This window comes from Halichoeres trimaculatus, unplaced genomic scaffold, assembly GCF_033239565.1.
Source record: "Halichoeres trimaculatus isolate MK-OKI-2021-1 unplaced genomic scaffold, fHalTri1.1 fHalTri1_scaffold_15, whole genome shotgun sequence".
Classification (NCBI taxonomy): domain Eukaryota; kingdom Metazoa; phylum Chordata; class Actinopteri; order Labriformes; family Labridae; genus Halichoeres; species Halichoeres trimaculatus.
The window spans coordinates 35,173,779-35,193,999 of record NW_027437193.1 but is presented as its reverse complement, the minus strand read 5'-3'; the positions used below and the strand labels follow the sequence as shown (position 1 = coordinate 35,193,999).

General features: G+C 42.8%; 1 protein-coding gene across 3 annotated transcripts in view; it reads left to right on the top strand.

The window, feature by feature from the left end:
- Positions 1-14,534: 14,534 nt before the first annotated feature.
- The window catches only part of fam110b (family with sequence similarity 110 member B), a 60,236-nt gene continuing 54,549 nt past the window's right edge, over positions 14,535-20,221 (top strand). Inside the window, exon 1 of one of the 3 annotated variants that reach the window (XM_074688451.1) lies at positions 14,535-14,653. The gene's annotated coding sequence lies outside the window, so the exon portion shown is untranslated. The remainder of the gene's footprint in view (positions 14,654-20,221) is intronic. The other 2 variants (XM_074688453.1, XM_074688452.1) reach the window with 2 other exon arrangements.

Genomic DNA, 20,221 nt, shown 5'->3' with positions numbered 1-20,221 from the left:
CCACAATTGCAAACTCTGACAATGTTCAAAGCCCGGCTGAAAACAGTTCTGTTCAGCATAGCATACAACAACTGAAAGTATTTTATCTGCACTCTCCTCTTCTAATTTAATTAATCATTTTTAATGTTTTATGATGTGTGATGTGATTTTATTTTGCCTATTGTGATTTTATTTTATGTAAGCTGTAAAGCACTTTGAATTGCCTTGTGTATGAATTGTGCTCTACAAATAAACTTGCCTTGCCTTGCCTTGCCTTGCCTTGCATTATATTTAAAGCGTTAGGTTCTTTCTTATTTAGTCTTATTACTTTCATCTTATTATTAACTTTAAAAAAAGAGCATCAAAAGCACTGCATCATTTCAAATACTTCTCTTACAAAACCTGTATCTTAAACTTTATGTAATTATCCTCCAGTGGCACCCAAATCAAACGCATATTAATGTGATTATGAAATTTTGAATTTCTTTCATATTAACCATTTGGTAAGTAATGTAGACACTAAAGCATATTTTAAAATAGTAATTTAGTAATTTTCCAAGCTAGGACTACGGTGCATGGCCAGTATAACATCTAGTAATTGTCATCAATTTTTTTTTTTACTATACTTGTACATTAAGAAATAACTTGCAGGTTTAAATATTAACCAGAGACTGTATAAAAGTGATATTGACATCAATGATAAAAGTGTCTTACAACTTTTTCTAAAGTTTTGGATCAACTTACCTCAAAAAGTGCGATTGAAGAGTGCGGAGGACCGGGAGGACGAAAGGGCTTGTTAATCAGTAGCCGGTTAGCTTACGTTAGCCCCGCGAAGTAGCATTTAGCGTAGCTTAGCCGTAGCACCGAGCCAAATGGGCGCGGCTTCATCGCCCAATCACAATTCAGCCCGCCCGCACTCCGCCCAGACTCCGCCTCTGAACCGGAGCCTGGCTCCACCGGAAGGCTGCATTTCCATGATGGCCGCAGCCATGGATTGGCTTCAAAATCGTGTCTCAGAACGCACGGGTGACGTCAGCGACGCTTCGTCCATTTTTTTTTACAGTCTATGCTTTGAACGCGCTTGACAGGAAGCAGAGAACGACACCGTGAGGTGAGTGACAGATTCTTTATTATTTTACGAACAAGCAGCCCGCTGTAAACGAAGCCAGACCTTCGGGTGTTTTTGACCAACACAATCTGACAGTGTCTTGTTAATCTTCATGCAGACAGGTTCGTTATTTTCGATCTGTGCATATACAGCAGTATATCACTCTTTAGAAAGAGGAGGAGGAGGCCGGGGGTTTGATCCGAGGTCCAAACCCGCAGAATATTTCAGCAGGATTTCATTCATTTAATTTTATCCCATGGTCTGTGTGAATACTGATTCAGACTGGGTTTAAACCTACTTTAAACGGGTAAAAGACGTTCCGGTTAAATTGCCTGGTGACAGTCCCCCCCATGCCAGTTTAAAGTGCTGGACTGGCATAACGTTTGGTAACCATGGCAACATACTCAAAGCATACAGTTCAAAAAGTTAAAGTTCACTGGTTAAAACACAGTTATTTTTTTTGTTGATACGTTGACAATACTGATTTAGTTTGCATTACCATTTTTTCTATCAAATGTGGAATTTTCTGTGCTGCTTTTGTGACAAGAACTGACTGTCTCAGTTTTTTTAAAACAGATTGTTTTATTTACAAAACGTGTCAAAAAGGTGAGAGAATCTGGTAAGAGTTTCTGGCTTTTGAACAACCAATAATGCTCTTAATAAAAGAATCAGTGGATGTCATTGACTGGTCTGTACCAATATAACACCAAATTTTACATTTGATTTTTTTTCTAATAAATGTATAGTTTATTTATATATTTACTTTCGTGGGTTAAATTTGCATCAATTACATTTACAGATTATATCACAGCAAAGTAATGTGGGCCTTTACAATTTTTTTAAGTATGTATATGTATCTATGCAGATAGATAGATAGATAGATAGATAGATAGATAGATAGATAGATAGATAGATAGATTATTATAAAAATATTTACCTATTGTACTAAGAATGAGCATTATAACTTATGTTTGTGTGTTCTATGTCATTTTAAAGGGCCAACGCAGAGAGGAGCACACAAGGAAGCACGGTTTACTGACTGAACGGAGAAGCAGAGGGAAGCACATTGTTGGCTGCCTGTCTGCCTGACTATTACTAAAACAAAGCCAAGACTTAGACTAAGCCGAATAAAACATTATTTTTCTAATACGTCCCTCTATGTGTTTTTTAATGTGTGTAGTGCAATCCACTTGGCAGTGTATCTGTTATTTTAGGTGACATTTTGGTGTGAATTGTGCAAAAACTGATAAAAAGGGATTTTTACCCCTCTCATCTCAATGTCTCAATGAGAATAGGTTTCTAAAGTCTTAACAACAGAAAATCTCTCTCTTCCTCATTTGCTCAAATGTCCATTACTGTTACGCTAACAACCCAAAGTAAACTTCCATCATTTCACAATGTATGATTGTATGCAGTCTAATATAAAGGAACTTTTAGCTACTACTGGTCAAAACTGATTTTATAACACGAGTTTGTGTGTGTGGGTGTGGGTGTGAGTTGGGAGTCAAGGTCTGGACCTCACCAATTTTGAAACCCTGGTTACGGCCCTGGCGCTGACTGAACGCTCATATCCAGTTTCAGGGTAAACTGAGTGAAATGTTCTGCTGCGGCATGTGGCTCAGACACAGAGAAGAAGCGGGTACAATGCTTTCTGGGAAGAGTCAGGATGTTATGAAAATCTAAGCTCATCTAAACATGACACTCTCCAACTTCAACACTTCACATCTGCTCCTCTCCACCAGAAAAACATGGTGTGTTTTTGTTTGTGTGGCTGGAAAATATGTGTGAGCAGGGCAGCAGTGTGTCCGGACAGGCCCTCAGATTGGCTTACACTGGTATTTTCATGCTGAGCTGATATCAAGATGATATTTAAACTTTCACAAAGGAGCTTTGTAAATTCCATCCATCCATTCAAATATCCATCCAAATATCCATCTATCCATCCGAATATCCATCCATCAAAATATCCAAATAACCATCCATCCATCCATCCATCCATCCATCCATCCATCCATCCATCCATCCATCTTTGGCTATTTAATGTATTTATGCTGCCCTAATACAGAACTTTCAGACTCTTTACAGAGACCCAGCTTTGAGACGGGATCAGAGCTCCTGAAGTCTTCCAGAGCTGCTCCTGGATGGAACTCTGCTCACAAGTGAAACAGGGTGTAATCTAGATGCTGCCCTGTTGTGGCAGCTCTCCCTTTCTTTTCTGTTTCTTGTGAGTTTTTTTTTCTCTTTTTCATCATCTTTGTATTCGGAGTAGGTCATTACTTTGCATGGCTCGTTTGTTGGTCATGGACACCAAACTGGTTTTGTCTTCAGTGATATTTTTACTATCTTTTCTCCTGTGTTTGTCTGGAGATCCTACATGTAACCATGGCTGCATTGTTTACATGTGAAACCAGCTGTTAACAGCCTGTAGCATGTCAATGCTAGCTGGTGTAAGGCCTGATTTTTCCCCACAAGGTGAGGACAATGTGCTGGTACTGAGGTGTGAGCTAAGTGACGACATCGACCTGTCCTTCCATCCATCGTTATTGGGAATGTAAGATCTATCTCCAATAAGATGGATGAGCTAGTCATGCTAACCCAGCAACAGAGGGAATACCAGAGGGCATCATGCTATTCACAGACATGGCTAACGAAGCTAACACCAGACACCAACACCACATTGGAAGAGCTTCACCTGCTGTGAGCAGACAGGATCCAGGAGACAGAGACTGAACAGACTGCTGAAGCTCAGTCCTGGACCCTGTGGAGGTGGAGGCTGGCTGACTGGACAATGATGGACAAGCTGTCAGCATCTCAGGATAACTGAGATGAAATTCTCAGTTACCATTCTTGCTGATTGGATCTCTGCTGTCACGTGAGTGTGTGGTATCATTTCCGGTTTTCGTTTACTCTGTGTACAGCACGGTCATGTCGTTAGCTCTCAACTATCTTGTTGTTTTCCCTGTAACAGACTTTCCCTCTTTTCAAACTTACCATCCTTTCGATCTGTAGTAGTTTTCACCAAGCACTCTGCCGAAATCAGTAAAAACTCGAAATCTGGCTGATTTTATTAGTTTACCCATTTGACAACTCAGAGTGGAGACCAGGCAGCAGAGCAGCAGTCCTACACGCTCCTCTGCGTTTCCCTTAGTGCAGGTTCCCTCAGTGCAGTTTCCCAGCCACTCCTTTTGTAATATAGAGACTGTGTCGGTTCCCTGACCGAGACCCTTTTTCTATAACAATAAAAATAACAACAACAACAACAACAATAATAATAATAATAATAATATTAATAATAACAAATATAAAGAAGTGAATTATGATAATCTCATAAAAATTAAAACTTCAGGTGCGGATGAACCATATGACGTTAAAGTCAAATGTGGTTTGTTAAATATTAGATCTTTATCATCTAAAGCTGTGCTAGTTAATGAACTTATATCCGATTATCATATTGATTTACTAGCTCTGACTGAAACCTGGCTGTGTGAGGGTGAATATGTTAGTTTAAACGAGTCCACTCCTCCCAGTCACCTTAATACTCATAACCCTCGAGACACAGGCCGTGGGGGGGCAGCTATCTTTAACTCTAGCTTTAATATTAGCACTAGACCTAAACTAGGCTTTAGCTCTTTTGAAAGTCTTTTTCTTAGTTTCTTGCATCCAGCTGTAAAAACTGCGCAACCGTTTTTTTTTTTTTTTATCGTCTACCGGCCTCCTGGTACGAACTCTCAATTTCTGTTTGATTTTTCAGAGTTTCTTTCCAACATCGTTCTTCTTTCAGGTAAAATCATCATTGTTGGTGACTTTAATATTCATGTGGACATCGTTGATGATAGTCTTTGTGTTGCCTTCATGTCGTTACTGGATTCTTTCGGTTTCACACAGTCTGCGAACCATCCCACTCATCGCTTTAACCACACCTTGGATCTTGTTCTTGCTTATGGAACCTGTCAATGTAGCAGTCTTACCACAGAATCCTCTTCTGTCGGATCATTTCTTCATTACTTTCGAATTCTTGCTGTCGGGTTTCTCACCTGTGAACAAAATAATCTTGTCCAGGAACTTGTCTGACAGAGCCATAGACATTTTCAAGGAAGCTGTTCCTGCTGCCTTGAATTCTTGCTCTACTTTTGCAGAGAGCTCTTGTGCTCCCTCTCAGCTTGATCAACTTGTTGCGGATACCACGGGTTCTCTTCAAGCCGTCCTCGACAATGACATAGTTCAGCTCCGTGGTACTATGCTCAAACTCGTGAGCTCAAACAAAAACCAAGGAAATTAGAAAGAATATGGCGTTTGACTAAAACAAGCAAATCCTGCTTGCGGTGGAAAAATAGTCTAAATGAATATAGGAAGGCTTTGGGACTTGCGCATTCAACTTACTACTCGACTCTTATAGAAGAGAATAAAAACAATCCTAGATTCCTTTTCAGCACTGTAGCCAGGCTGACAAACAGTCATAGCTCTACTGAGCCATGCGTTCCTCTATCGCTTAGCAGTGAGGGCTTTATGAGCTTTTTTAATGATAAGATATTAAAGATTAGAGATAAAATTAGTAACGTGTTACATGCAACCGTGGTAGAACCTTCGACCGTTGGCGAAATTGCGTAAACGTCGCTTCGAGCTAATATACTCTTGGACTGCTTCTCGCCTATGGACCTGTCAGAGCTGGATTCAACTGTCTCTTCAGCCAAACCATCAACTTGTCTTCTGGATCCCATCCCAGCTTGGCTGTTAAAGGAAGTCTTTCCCTTGGTCGGATCTTCTTTACTAAGGATGATTACTGCGTATTTACTGATGGGCTATGTGCCCCAACTTTTTAAAGTAGCTGTTGTTAAGCCTCTTCTTAAAAAGCTTACACTTGATTCAGGCTCTTTGGTCAACTACAGACCGATATCTAACCTCTCTTTCATTTCTGAGATCTTGGAGAAAGTTGTTGCGAATCAGCTCTGTGAGTTTCTTCATAGCAACAGTCTCTTTGAGGTCTTTCAGTCTGGGTTCAGAGCCCACCACAGCACTGAGACTGCGCTGCTGAAAGTAACCAACGATCTAATTTTGGCTTCGGACAGTGGTCTTCTTTCTGTGCTTGTCTTGCTTGATCTTAGTGCCGCTTTCCGAGTCTTCCCGGTATCTCAGGAACCGCTTTAGCCTGGCTTCGATCGTATCTTTCGGAACGACATCAGTTTGTTCATGTGAACGTCTCTTCTTCGCACACCAGGGTGCAATATGGAGTTCCTCAAGGTTCAGTGCTTGGACCGATTCTTTTCATCTTGTATATGCTTCCTCTCTGCACTATATTAAGGAAACTCTCCATAAACTTTCACTGCTATGCAGATGACACCCAGCTTTACTTGTCAATGAAGCCTGAAGAAACCAACCGCTTATCTAAACTTGAAGCATGCCTCAAAGACGTAAGGTCCTGGATGAGCAGAAACTTCTTACTGCTGAACTCAGAGAAGACTGAAGTCATTGTTCTTGGACCCAAACATCTCAGAGAAGCTTTCTTGAACAACATCGCCGCCTCTGACAACATCAGCTTGGCTTCCAGCACCACTGTCAGGAACCTGGGAGTTCTTTTTGGTCAGGACCTGTCCTTTAACTTTCACATCCAACAGGTCTCAAGGATGGCATTTTTTCATCTTTGTAATATCAAGAGAATTAGACACATCTTGTCTCGGAGCGATGCTGAGAAATTAGTCCATGCTTTTGTTTCTTCCAGGCTGGACTACTGTAACTCTCTTTTATCCGGCTGTCCTAATAAGTCTATTAGGACTCTTCAGCTGGTTCAGAACGCTGCCGCTTGGGTACTGACTTGGACTGGGAGGAGAGAGCACATCTCTCCAGTGTTAGTGTCTCTACACTGGTTATCTATAAAATCTAGGATAGAGTTTAAAATTCTTCTTCTGACTTACAAAGCGCTTAATGGCATCGGGCCATCGTATCTTAAAGACTTAATTGTTCCGTATAATCCGTCTAGGTCTTTGCATTCTCAACATGCAGGTCTGCTCGTTGTACTTAGGGTCTCTAAAAGTAGTATGGGAGGTCGAGCCTTTAGTTATCAGGCTCCTCCTCTTTGGAATAACTTACCGGTTGAGGTCCGGGGAGCAGACACGGTCTCAACCTTTAAAAATTGACTTAAAACTTTCCCCTTTTGATAAAGCTTACAGTTAGAGCTGGATCAGGTCTGAACCAGCTCTTAGTCATGCTGCTATAGGTTTAGACTGCTGGGGGGACCTGACACACAGTGCTCCTGTTTCCCTCTCTATCTGTCAGTCTAACTTCTAGTCTTAATGTCCTGTTATAGTTACCGACCATACACCTTTCTGGGAGCCTCTGAGTTTGTCTTGTAGGTTCCCGGGGATCGGTGAAGCGGACGGCTTGCTGCCGTGCTCCTGTCAGACTCCAGCTGCTACGGCTTTGGATTTTTCTCTCTCTCTCTCCCTTTCTCTCTCTCTCTCTGTGTGTGTGTGTGTGTGTGTGTGTGTGTGTGTGTGTGTGTGTGTGTGTGTGTGTGTGTGTGTGTGTGAATGTGTGCGCGTGCGCGCATGTGTGTATCCCTCTCTATCTGTCAATACTGAATTGAAACCTGTCAGCTGTTACCATCTGATCAGACACATTGTGGTACATGACGCTGAGCTGACGATTAGTGAGAAGATACGGTATCTGTGATTTGCTGCCCTCTAGTGGACACTGCTTGCAGAGCCCATAAAGTGCTGAGTTTTGCAGTTCCATTACTAAACAAGCATGGATCCTTTGAAGGACCCTTTACAGTACACTGGGGGTTTGGAACGCGTATTTTGGACCTGCTGTGTTTAGTATGGTGACATGCACATCTGATCTAAACGTAGTCAGTGATCGCAAGGATGCTCTCCCTCTTTCTCTGTAGCCTGCTTTTTTCACCGTTGCTAGGTAACAGTGTGGGGGGTTTGCTCACATGACAGCACAGATCTTCAGAAACTCTGTGTGTGTGTGTGTGTGTGTGTGTGTGTGTGTGTGTGTGTGTGTGTGTGTGTGTGTGTGTGTCATACCAGGGAAACAGCGCAGTCTTTGAGTGAAGCACACACTCTGACTCCGGACCCGTTCTCCTCTGTCTCTGTCCTCCTGAGCATGCTCAGTGAGGACATGCAGTTTTTCATTCCAGACCATGTTGACCTGAGGAACCAGTTCCATGAGCAGACACAGTACGGCAGTTAAACCCTTAGGGGGATCAGGGACAGTTTTCTCCTTTCAGCTCATTTGTTGCTCCATTTTAGTCCCAAAGTATGGTTCTTTAACTCCACATGGAATGTATTTTTTTATTTTATTTTTTATTTTTTCCAGAAAAATCTCAAAATTTAAATTTCTGTTTTTTTCAGGTGGCTGACACACTGAGGGCATATTTAAGAGCCTTTGAGGACATTAGAGGACAAAAGTGTCCTCTACCAAAGACTGCTAAAAAAACAGAACAGATTATTATTATTTTTTTTTTACTGTATTTGCTCAAATCTTTCAATCAGTTTTTTTCTAATCCTAACTAATCCTATCAAATATACCAGATATTTACCTATTTTATTATTTTTATTATTTCTTCCAGTGCTACAAGTAGCCTGTTGCTATGACACATCTGTAGGCTAAAATGACAACAAGCTAACTGTCAATTCATACAGTATTTAGTGTCCGTACATAGCACTACTCACAGTCTGGTGCTCTGAGACGTGTAACGTTAGTGAACCCTGGTTCTGTCCTGACAGTCACCCTTTAGCTCATGTTTTAACTTTTAGCCTGTGTTTTAGCCTTTAGCCTTGTTTAAGCCATTATCCTTTGTTTTAGCATTTAGCTTATGCTTACTCTCCTGTATATCTTTTTTTCTGCTCTTCTGTCCTTTGTGTGCGACAGCTGGGCTCCAGTGTCCACTATCACTACAAAATTAATCACAGAAAATAGATGAATCAATCCAGTCCTGCTCGACTTAATCGGAAATGTAAGAAGTAGACAAACACCAAACAAGTTATTTCCCAGATGATAAATGTTGGAGAGCTGGGGATATTTTAAAATTCCAGGATTTAATAGAATTGATTTTGATGCATTTTGTTTGTTTGTTTTGCAGCATCAGATTCTTAATTTACCACTCTCAGATAAACAAGACACATTACAACCACAATTTTTGAAAGCACAGTCATTATGTGCCTTATCTGCATTCTCTAATTCTGGGGTTTCATTTTGGAAAAAAAAAAGGAAAAACACAAAACACTCACATTTCCTCAACGTAAAAACCACAAATACTAATGAGAAATTAAGGAGTTCAGAAAATAAAAAATAATGAAATAATTGGAGTTTTTGATGAGGACTGAAGTTGATTGAAAGATCTGGGGGAAAAAAAGTAGAAAAAAATCTGTTTTGTTTTTATTGCAACGAGGACAGTTTGTCCTCTAATGTCCTTAAGGTGCCATAACTTAAAGCGACCCACGAGGGTTAAATAAAGCCATATTTAAGTGACTAAAGCCGTCTCCTATCAGTGGGGATGATCTTCATGCTCTCATGTGACTTATGGTTAGAGCACAGGACCACAGAGGTCCAGCCTGGCATCCAGACGTCATAAAATAACTGACATCCACCACACACACCACAAAGGTCAGGTGACCTGCTGCGCTCACTCCCCTTCCTCATCCTCCTCTTTGCGTTCAAACAGTCATTGATCTCTCCAGTGAAGTCTGTCACAGTTACACTTTGCAGCATCACATCTCTGTCATTAGAGGGAGGAGCACAGCAGGTCTGTGTCTCTGCAGATACAACCTGCTGTGTTAGAAACCTTCAGTCAACATTGACCGCCATGTTGTTTCTGGGCAGAGGAAAGAAGTGATCTCTTCACACTGTGCTGAGGGGGCAGTTCAGCAGCGACAACCCAAAGCTGGAGCGATGAATTACAGAATCATGGCTCACCTGTTTCCACTAACTGCTGTATTTGGAGCAGTGCTCTGAGTCACTGCTCACACCGGGATCATTCCTGCTCTGTGTGTACTGCTTTCACGGACTGATCAACCAGTGACTCTGTTTCACTGCATGGACTCCTGACATCCAGAGTGGGTTTAGTTTGGTGGCCCAGAGCAGGATGAAGAATTTCTGCATTCATGATCAGCTCACAATGCCCAGAATTTGAAGCGTTAAGATTTTAGAGCCGATCTGTCCCTAAACCATCCCATCACTCAGTGACTCTCAGACTTTGCATCATCAAGGGGGATCCTGAAGGTGGCTTCATTTGATTTGAGCATCATGTTGATGGGCTTTGATGCTGCGGGACTTGTCTCATAGCTGGAGAAACAACAGGCAGAAAGTTTCATTCCAGCCACATAACCCTCTAACGGCTGATCCACTGGAAATGATTTCTGTGATTAATTTTGTAGTGATGGTGGACACTGTAGGCTAACTGTCAGACAGAAAAAGGACAGAAGAGCAGAAGAAAGATAAACAGGAGAGAGATAGAGCACAAGCTAAAGACTAAAAGGGCTAAACTGTTTGTGCTAATGTTGACTCCAAGCCATAGTCAGCACTTATTCTGCAGTGGTCTGTTCAAACTTGAGAGACTATCAATAAAATGAAGAGTGAGGTTACGTTAGCTCTGCTTGGTAGATGACTGACAGGACATGACCAGGATTCACTAACATTACACGTTACAGACATATCGCAGAGCACCAGGCTGCCAGTGTTACATATGTACGGCTGCTAAACTACTGTACAAACTGACAAAGTTAGCTTGTTGAAACATAAGCGCATTTTATCCAGTAAAAAGTTGACTTTAAAGAGAAAAATACAGGCAATATAGGTAAAGCACTGATAGAAAATTTTTATTGATTCAACTTCAAATCACTCAAGACGTCTTGCTTGGTCTGACTGAGATAAGTTAATTTAACATGAAGTGTCAAATAATTTGAACCAGAAAAAAAAGGTCAAGAACTACAGAAGATGTTGGTTGAACTTAATTCATCAAGTTTTTACAGCAAAGTAATTTTGGTTGCGATGACGTTCCCTTCACACTCACAATTACAAAACACCATCACAACACAGCAATAACAACAACAACAACAATACATATATATAGAATAGAATAGAATAGAATAGAATAGAATAGAATAGAATAGAATAGAATAGAAAAGAAAATACTTTATCCCTGAAGGGAAATTCAGGAGTCACAGCAGCATTTAAGAAGTAAAAGTAAGAAAGTGTATAAAGTGCAGAAATGTCCACAAGAAAATAGATGACGACAGCCCGTTCACCACTCTCCAGCTCAGCCAGTCTCCACCTCCACAGGGTCCAGGACTGAGCCTCCCCAGCAGTCCGTTCAGTCTCTGTCTCCTGGATCCTGTCTGCCCACAGCAGGCGTAGCTCCTCCAATGTGGCGCCGGCGTCCTATGTCAGCTCCGTCAGCCACATCTGTGAACAGCACAATGCTACTCTCCCCTCCAGCAGCCCCTCTGCTGCTGGGTTAGCACTGATAGCTTGTCCATCTCACCGGAGATAGATCCCATGTTCCCAACAACGATGGATGGAGGGACAGGTCCACGTCGTCACCTCCCAGCTCACACCAGAGAACCAGCACGTCATCCTCACCTCCTTCTCCTCACCTTGAGGGAAATCATCAAGCCTTACACTAGTTAGCACTGACATGCTACAGGCTGCTAACAGCTAATTTCACATGTAAACAATGCAGCCATGGTTACATGTAGGATCTCCAGACAAACACAGGAGAAAAGTAGTAAAAATATCACTGAAACAACAAAAAGTTTGGTGTCCATGACCAACAATGAACCATACAAAGTAATGATCCACTCCAAATACAAAGATGACGTAAAAGAGACGGAAAAAATTACAAAAAACTGACAAAGAGAGAGCTGCTGCAACAGGGTGTGAGCTGGGAGGTGACAACGTGGACCTGTCCTTCCAACCATCGTTGTTGGGAACGTGGGATCTATCTCCGGTGGGATGGATGAGCTAGCCGTGCTAGCCCAGCAACAGAGGGGCTGCCGGAGGGCAGGGTGGCATCGTGCTGTTCATGGACGTGGCTGACGGAGCTGACATCGGACCTCGGTGCCACATTGCAGGAGCGTCGCCTGCTGTGAGCACACAGGATCCAGGAGACAGAGACTGAACGGACTGCTGGGGAGGCTCAGTCCTGGACCCTGTGGAGGTGGAGACTGGCTGGGCTGGAGAGTGGTGGACGGGCTGTTGTCATCTATTATCTTGTGGACCTTTTTGCACTTTTATATACTTTCTTATTTTTGTTTTCTTGAATGCTGCTGTGACTCCTGAATTTGCCCTCAGGGATAAATAAAGTATTTTCTATTTCTATTGCTATTTCTACTTGGGCCAAAAAAAAGAAAGAAAAAAACCTGATATATATATATATATATATATATATATATATATATATATATATATATATATATATACATATATATATATATATATATACACACACACACACACACACACACACACACACACACACACACACATTTTGTGACCTGTCTGGTTTAAATGGAGGTGTTGCTGCTTTGATGAAGCCTCATCTAAAGAATTTTCAAAATAATTTTGAAAATATTTGTTTATGTCTTTTTTTGTTGCATTAGTCAATAATTATGCACATTTACAGATATTTGACATGACATGAGTGATGACATGTTATAAAGGCCATTTGGCTCAAAAGGTGTATCTTGAACTTTTTACTTGTCCTTTGATGTGCCTCAGGCACAAAGAGTTTGGGAACCACTGTGTTAGACCACACCATAAACAATAAACAACCAATAAACAATGCTATGGAAACATTATGCACAGTACTCATTTATTTATTATCTACAGGGAATTTCATCTCCCCCAAACCTTGCCATCAGTGCCTGTAATTATTATCCGTGGTTTTATTTATCAAATTATCTGATTGATTTTACTAGAATGTTTCTATTCCTGCTGGATTTTATTTTCTCAACTGTCTTCATTGTGTAATGTGTGAGTGAGTGTTGCCAGTGTCTGACGCCCTCTGAAACTAATTCCATCGACAGTGTGGACATGATAATAGGGTATTACACCTTGAATGGTGTTTGTGAGTGTAGGGTTAGGGGGTAGTGTGTGTTCAGAGGTGGCTCTGAGTCATGGGTCTGATGAAATGTTACTTGTGGTGATATTTTTGATGAAACACTTTACTGTGGTGTTTACCACGTCATCTCTTCTTCTCATATTTGTTGCCTCCGTCCAGTACACAGCACTTCAGGATGTGGGGGTGTGTACCACCTCTGTTTTTGGATTCCTTTTAAATGCTCCTCAGCTGGATCACGGTAGGATCCAGTACTGGTCTGAGCACTTGCTGTCTCTAAATTACATGAAGGTTCGTCTCCTCTTGTGCCTGGAGACAGAGGCCTTCCCTCTCTAATAATAAGTGGAAACCTTCAACGTGCTCTGGCCAGCTGTCAAAGAAGAGACGCACTGGCCCTTTAATGACTGGACCGCTCCATTAATATTCACAGGGGAGACTGGCTGCTGAAGAAACGGGCTTACTGATATTTATTAGAAACACAGAGAGCCACAGGGCCGTCCACGGAACAGCAAATAGCAGGTCTCAGAGCGTGGAGGCCACCAGATGCTGTGAAATTTGTTAACAGAAGAATAGGTCCAGTGAGCTCTCCCGTTCAGCCTCATCTATGGCTCTCATTGCAGAGACTCAGCCGTTTGGAGTCACGTCAAGGTATTCAGAATGAATACACCAACAAGAGGATGCTAACGTGTAGGCCGTCAGAATAAAAGCCTGAGCACGCTTCACCTGAGACTACTGCTCCTGAATCACAGTTTAACAGAGCCTGGCTAAAAATTGCATTTATTTTTTAAAAACAGTTTCTACCTTTTGAAATATCTATCACACTCAATTTTAACTTTTTCATTTTGCAGTTTTTATTTAGTTTTATTTAAATGCAGGTTTCATACCTGCTTAAAAATTCAGACAAAATTAGTTGCTGTGTTATCAAAGTTTTTTAAACCCTTGCTTAAGTAGGGTTTAGTTTGTTTGATTTTAAATTGTATTTAGTTTTAAAGGATGAACTAATGTCTCAAAAAAGATTTACATTTTACTTTCTTTTTAGATATTATACCTGCGAAGGAACATTTCACCTTTTATGTCAGTGATAATGACCCTAAAATAAATGATGATAGATAGATAGATAGATAGATAGATAGATAGATAGATAGATAGATAGATAGATAGATAGATAGATACTATTTGAGTATAGCAGAGCTCAATATAGATAAATAATGGAGTTCAGATAATTTTCTTTAGACGTGTAATAATAAGTTATGTATGTTAAGCTATTCTAAGTAATTTACATTTTTATTTTCCATCCATCCGTGCTGGTAGTCCTTGTTTTGTCTTGGGACTTTGCCGTTTTTCGAGCCTTATTGTGAAAGCCCTGACCGGATGTCCCCGTATGGTTCCCGGTGCTCTCACCGTCGGTTGCTGGCTGGAAACAGGATGCTGTCAGGCCGAACAGACGCAGCGACCTAACGGAGAGATACCGCAGGAGCATCCTTTGTTTTCTGGAGCTGGAAATGCAGGTAAGGACGATCAGCTGGCTTGGCTGTGGGGCTCACCTGGTTACCCGCCTCACTCACGGGGACCGGAACCTCACTGACGCCCTGACGCCTCTCGGGGTCTGTTTTTCCTCACCTCCAGTCATGTCGGTAATCTGGCCATTGTTCGGCGTGCTGTCATACAGATTCTATCCGGGGATCTAACGCGGATATACTGACAGTTCGTGGTCGTTGAGCTGTGGAGGGAAATGTGGAGGTGACTGTGGACGTGGAAACAGCTGTGTGTGTTTCTGTGCGGCGTCACAGAGCTAAGTTAGCCTCCAGCTCTCTCTCACTCTCACACACACACATGCACACATGCACACACACACATACACACACACACGCACACACGCGCGCGCACACTCACACACACACACACACACACACACACAAACACACACACACACACAAACACAAACACACACATACACACTCAAGCGTGCACGCGGCTGTATCGATTGGGGTTCGGCATTGCGTTGCGCCACCACCAGCGCGCACGCAAGCACGCACAGGAGTGCGAACTGCGTATGTTCATGTTCAGATCCATGTGTAATCTGCGCTCACCAACTGTCTCTGATATCTACCTACCACAGACCTCAGCACCTGCTGGAAGGGGGTTTATGACCCCAGGGGCTGAAGGTGTCACCGCCTTAGGGGCGTGTTGACTTACCTGCCTCAGAGCCTAGGCAAGATCCCGTCTAGGCAGTGGTCTCCTCAGAAAGAGAGCAGAAACCATGGACTAAGACAGCATCAATCTAACAGCATCAAGAGAAAGAACACAGGGTTTCAAAACATGAAGCCATGGAGCTGTTACTGCATGGCCGTGTCAGTCTGACTGTACCCCTCATCCAGATCTCTCTGAAAGATAAGATCAGAATGAGAAATCTAAAGGGAGACCCTCTGGAGTCTTCCACCCTGAGCCCAGGTATTGTTTTATTTCTGGCACTGATACCAGTTTTGCTAATCATGTCTGATTCTTATTGATTCCTGATTCAGACTTCATGATTTTTTGCAGATTAAAAAAGTAATTCTGATAAAATACAGGAAGAAAAGTAAACCTTTCCCTGAAACTTTGCCCACTGAGACGTCAGACAACAGACAGAGCATTCCCTCTGTCTCACGCTGTTCTGAAATGAGAATCATAACCATGGGCTTTCTCTTTTGTCAGTATTGGAATCAAACAATATACAACACAGGCAAAGTCTATGAAGTTTGGAGGGTTTTGGAGTAAATAGCAACCATGCTAACTGGTGACTCTGAGCTGAAGGTGTCAGTGATTAATGGCCGAGAGTCACCAGTTAACACTTAACACTGAAACACCAGCAATGTCTGTGGGTGTGTGATTAAGGCCATGTCTACACGTAGCCAGGTATTTTCATAAACGAGTACCCCTTCCTCATTCGTTTTCAAAATTACTTTCGTCCACAGGCAGCTAGCAAATCCGCCAATAAGTGCCGCTCAAGGCGTGCCAAACCCATATTTGGCAGTGTTTTTCAAACCTGTGCCAGCCAATCAGAATGAGCCCCCGTCATTCAGCTGTGATGTTTCTGCTTACCAGCGTCCACATGAAACCATGAAACTGGAGTTTTCCAGAATCTTTACTTTGGCCAGAGTTTTAAGAAAACATTGTTTTTAGTGACGTAAAACTGCAGTTTAGTGTGGGCAACAGGTTTAAATGTATAAAAATATACGCTTATACCCAGCTGTGGACATGGCCAAAATGTGCCATCTTTATCCAACCTCAGTTTCCAGTATGGAAACCCCTGGCCAAACTATTAGTGGTGATTACTTGTATCTTCTTACCACACAAGAAACAGTGCAGAATGGATGTAATTATTTGATGTGAGTCTGGTTTCACAGAGATGGGTTGGTCAGATTATTATTTATTATTTATTTTTGAAGAGCTTTAATCTGAACATTTACTGGGCTTGAACAAACTAAACTAGTTTATGAACCCTTTCGACCATGGGCACCACTCTGAGTCCTGTATGTTACACACATACCTGTATATATGTTGCACATAGAATTTTAGTGCGTGAATTTCCATCTTTTCTCTTTTTAACCCTAATTTCTTTCTGCTCTTATTTATTTATTTATTTATTTTTTATTTTAAGCCGCTGTCAGCTTTCTGTTAATAAATTATTAGCAACAAGTCAGTCTCCTTTGAAAGCTATTTAGAGCACAGTTTATTTAATAAAATACTGATATTAGCCCCTGCATATGGATACTTGGATCACACAGGTCACAAGATGATTTTCATATGTACAAACATCACTTCACGTTAGATCTGGTGTTTCCTGTTTCACACTGAATAAATACAGCCGTCCACTGTGGTCCACCATGACCACCATGTTTTCTAAAGCAGCTGGGCAGGTTTGTTGTGATGAGTGCGTCCCTATCTTCTTTCTGAGCACTAACGTATAGCAGGGATGTGTTGCAGACACAGTCTGTTTGTGTTGGTCTGACTGAGCGGTCAGCAGAAGGATCAGCTCAGGGTGAAGGAGAGCTGCAAGTGTTTTAATCAGCTGGACTATTGAAACATCATTTCTTTTGTTTGTTTGTGAGCTGGTTAGTTTTCACCTGTTAGCAAGGCTGAAGCTAACTGAATCACACAAACTGGAAGGTCACTAGTGAGGGTTATGTGGATGAAGCTAAAGTCAGCAGAAACAGAGAAGCAGTTTATTTTTATCTCATGATCCAGAAAGACACTGCCTGACAGTTTTTTCAATGACAACATTTACATCTATGTATTTGCATTTTTTTGTATCTCCCAGGTTTCTCTATGTCCCTTTAAGGGCCCTATGATCTTAAAAATATGACCCTCCTAGATATATGCCTGATCGTAATCCACACTTTAAAATGAGATTATCAGCACCAATATAGGCTATTCCTAAATGCTACTTCTTAGCTTCCTGATCAGGTTATCCAGGACTGGATTGATGTACGGTATGTCTAAGTGACAACGCCACACCATGACAACACTATGCCAGCTGGCGGAGTTAAGTAGAGGGAAGAGAGATCTGTGTTTTTATCTGCCGAAAACTATTTCTGTGATTAATTTTTTAGTGATGGTGGACACTGGAGCCTAACTGTCAGACAGAAAAAGGACAGAAGAGCAGGGGAAAGATAAACAGGAGAGATATAGAGCACCAGCTAAAGGCTGGAACACAAGCTAAAGCTTAAACACAAGCCAAAGGCTAAAACACAGGCAAATGGCTAAAACACAGGCTTAGGGCCTTAACAAAGGCTAAAGGCTACAACATGTGCTAAAGTCTAAAACCTGGGACAGTAGGTAAAACACAGGCTAAAGGCTTAGATACAGGTTAAAGGCTGAAACATATGCTGAAGGCTAAAACATGAGCTTCGGGCTGAAACTCAAGCTAGAGGCAAATTCATATATTCGTCAAAACAAACAGGCTTTGGTAGGAGTCAAGTCCTTGGGACTTGGATGCTAGTGCTGATGGGAAACGGAGTCTTTATCCTGAAGAAATACTAGCTTTTTCCCGATAGTCCTCACAGCCCCTTTCAAATGTTGTGGCAGGTTTCTGTTCTATGACCCTCTGAGTGTGGCGGGATCAACATGCAGGGTGGCAGATTCCTGACTAAACCTGTTGCTGCGTATTCCTTCATGGTTGATACAAAGACTTTTTCTGAGGGAGTGAGAGATTCTCATCTAGATCACTGTTAACAACTCCTTTGTTGTGGTCCTCAGTCTCTTCTCTCAGTTGTCCTCAGACGAGCTTCCATTAGAGTCTCCAATCCTTCCGGTTCTCCATACACCCAGCCAGCTCCGAGGAGCTTCCAGCTCCTGCATCCTTCTTCATGACATCCACATATGTTAGCATGGAACGTCCTCGGGATCGATGCCCACGTGTTGGTTTCCACAGGACCAGCCAGCTGGCCAGGAGCTCTGGATGTCTGTGGCCGGGCAGCCTCATCCTCCTAGCTGCTACCTTCTCGCTTAGCTTTCACAGCCATACAGGAGGACAGACTCTACAGTGGCGTGGAATAGATTCAGCTTTATGTCTCAAGGGAGATTTGAGCACCATGCTCTTGACATATCATTCAGGGCCCTCCATGCTAGTGCCTTCCTGATCCTGTTCTATGGAGTTTACCCAGGAACCCAGGTATTTGAAGTCACTGACCTCTCGCAGAGCGTTGCCGTCTGATGTTTTCATAGGCAGATGGTCCACGTGGATGTTATAGGTCATTACCTCAGTCTTCTTTGCATTTAGTCTGAGGCCAACCTTAGGCACATTCCACCTCCACTCTGTTCAGGAGCTCCTGTGCCTGCTCGAGGCGGTTAGATATCAGACAGATGTCGTCTGCGTAGTCTAGATCTGCCAGGGCTACAGCAGGGCTTCTGCTGGACCTCCTAGGTGTAATTGTGAAGCCAAGCTCCTGCTCCCACCCGTTGATGGCTGTCCTGAGCGCGTAGTCCAGAGTTATGATAAAGAGGAAAGGGACAAGAGTGTCTCCCTGCTGTACCCCTGCAAGGATTTCGAACTCCTCGCTGATGCCATTTGGGGTTACCACCTTAGCTCTTGTTCCCTTGTACATGGACTCTATGGCCCGGAGTAGATTCGGTGGGACCCCATAGGCCTTGAGGATTTTCAGTATAATGCGTCTGTCTATTGAATCAAATGCCTTTTTGAAGTCAATGAACCATAGCACTGCTGTCAACTTGTTCTTCTCCACCTCCTCGATGATTCTCCTTGAGGTCAGAATCTGGCCTACGGTTGTCCTTCCCTTTCTGAAGCCATTTTGGTTGTCCCTCAGGTATGGGTCAGTGGCACCCCCGATCCGGTTTAGTATCGTTTAGTTGTCTGACTTAGACAGATCTCCAGATTTGGGAACTGGGATGATGTGAGAGAGGGACCATATGTCAGGCTTGATGTTGTCTATCAGAGCCTGGTTGCAGATCTCAAGCATGATATCGTCAAGATCGCAGTTCTTGGGTACTTCCGGGGGGATAATGTCCAGCCCAGGACTTTTTCCTTGCTTCAGGGTGGACATCACTGTTGCAAACTCTGTAGCTGTAAAGGGGCCATCGTCAATTTCAAGATTTGTGAGCACTGCAGGTATCTCTTCCTCATCTCTGTCCACTGTTGAGTGGGTGCCCAGGAGACCCCGGAAGTGGGTGAACCAGGAGGTCACTCTCTCTTCTGGGCTGCAGCCTGCCAACTGTCCCTCTCTCGCCATTTTGCACCCAGTCATTTCGTTTATGACCTTCCATGACTCCTTGTAGCTGTGTTCGCCATGTTCTGCCTCCACCCTCTTCACCTTCTCCAACATCTCCTCCCCCTTTGATCTTGTCGTAGGTGCTGAACAGCTGTTGTTTGGCACTGTACAGCGCCTCCTGACTCTCTGCGGTCCCCTCCCTCTCAAAGCTTCTGCGTGCCTCTGCCACCTGCGCCCATGCTCAGACAACCTCTGGGTGTTTGGATCTAGGGGAAGCTCTGAGACTCCACTTTGTCGGCACCCCTCTCCTGGTTGCCACTCGATAGTCGAGAGGAACTGCTCGTAGGCTGTTGGCTCTCCCTCCTCAGT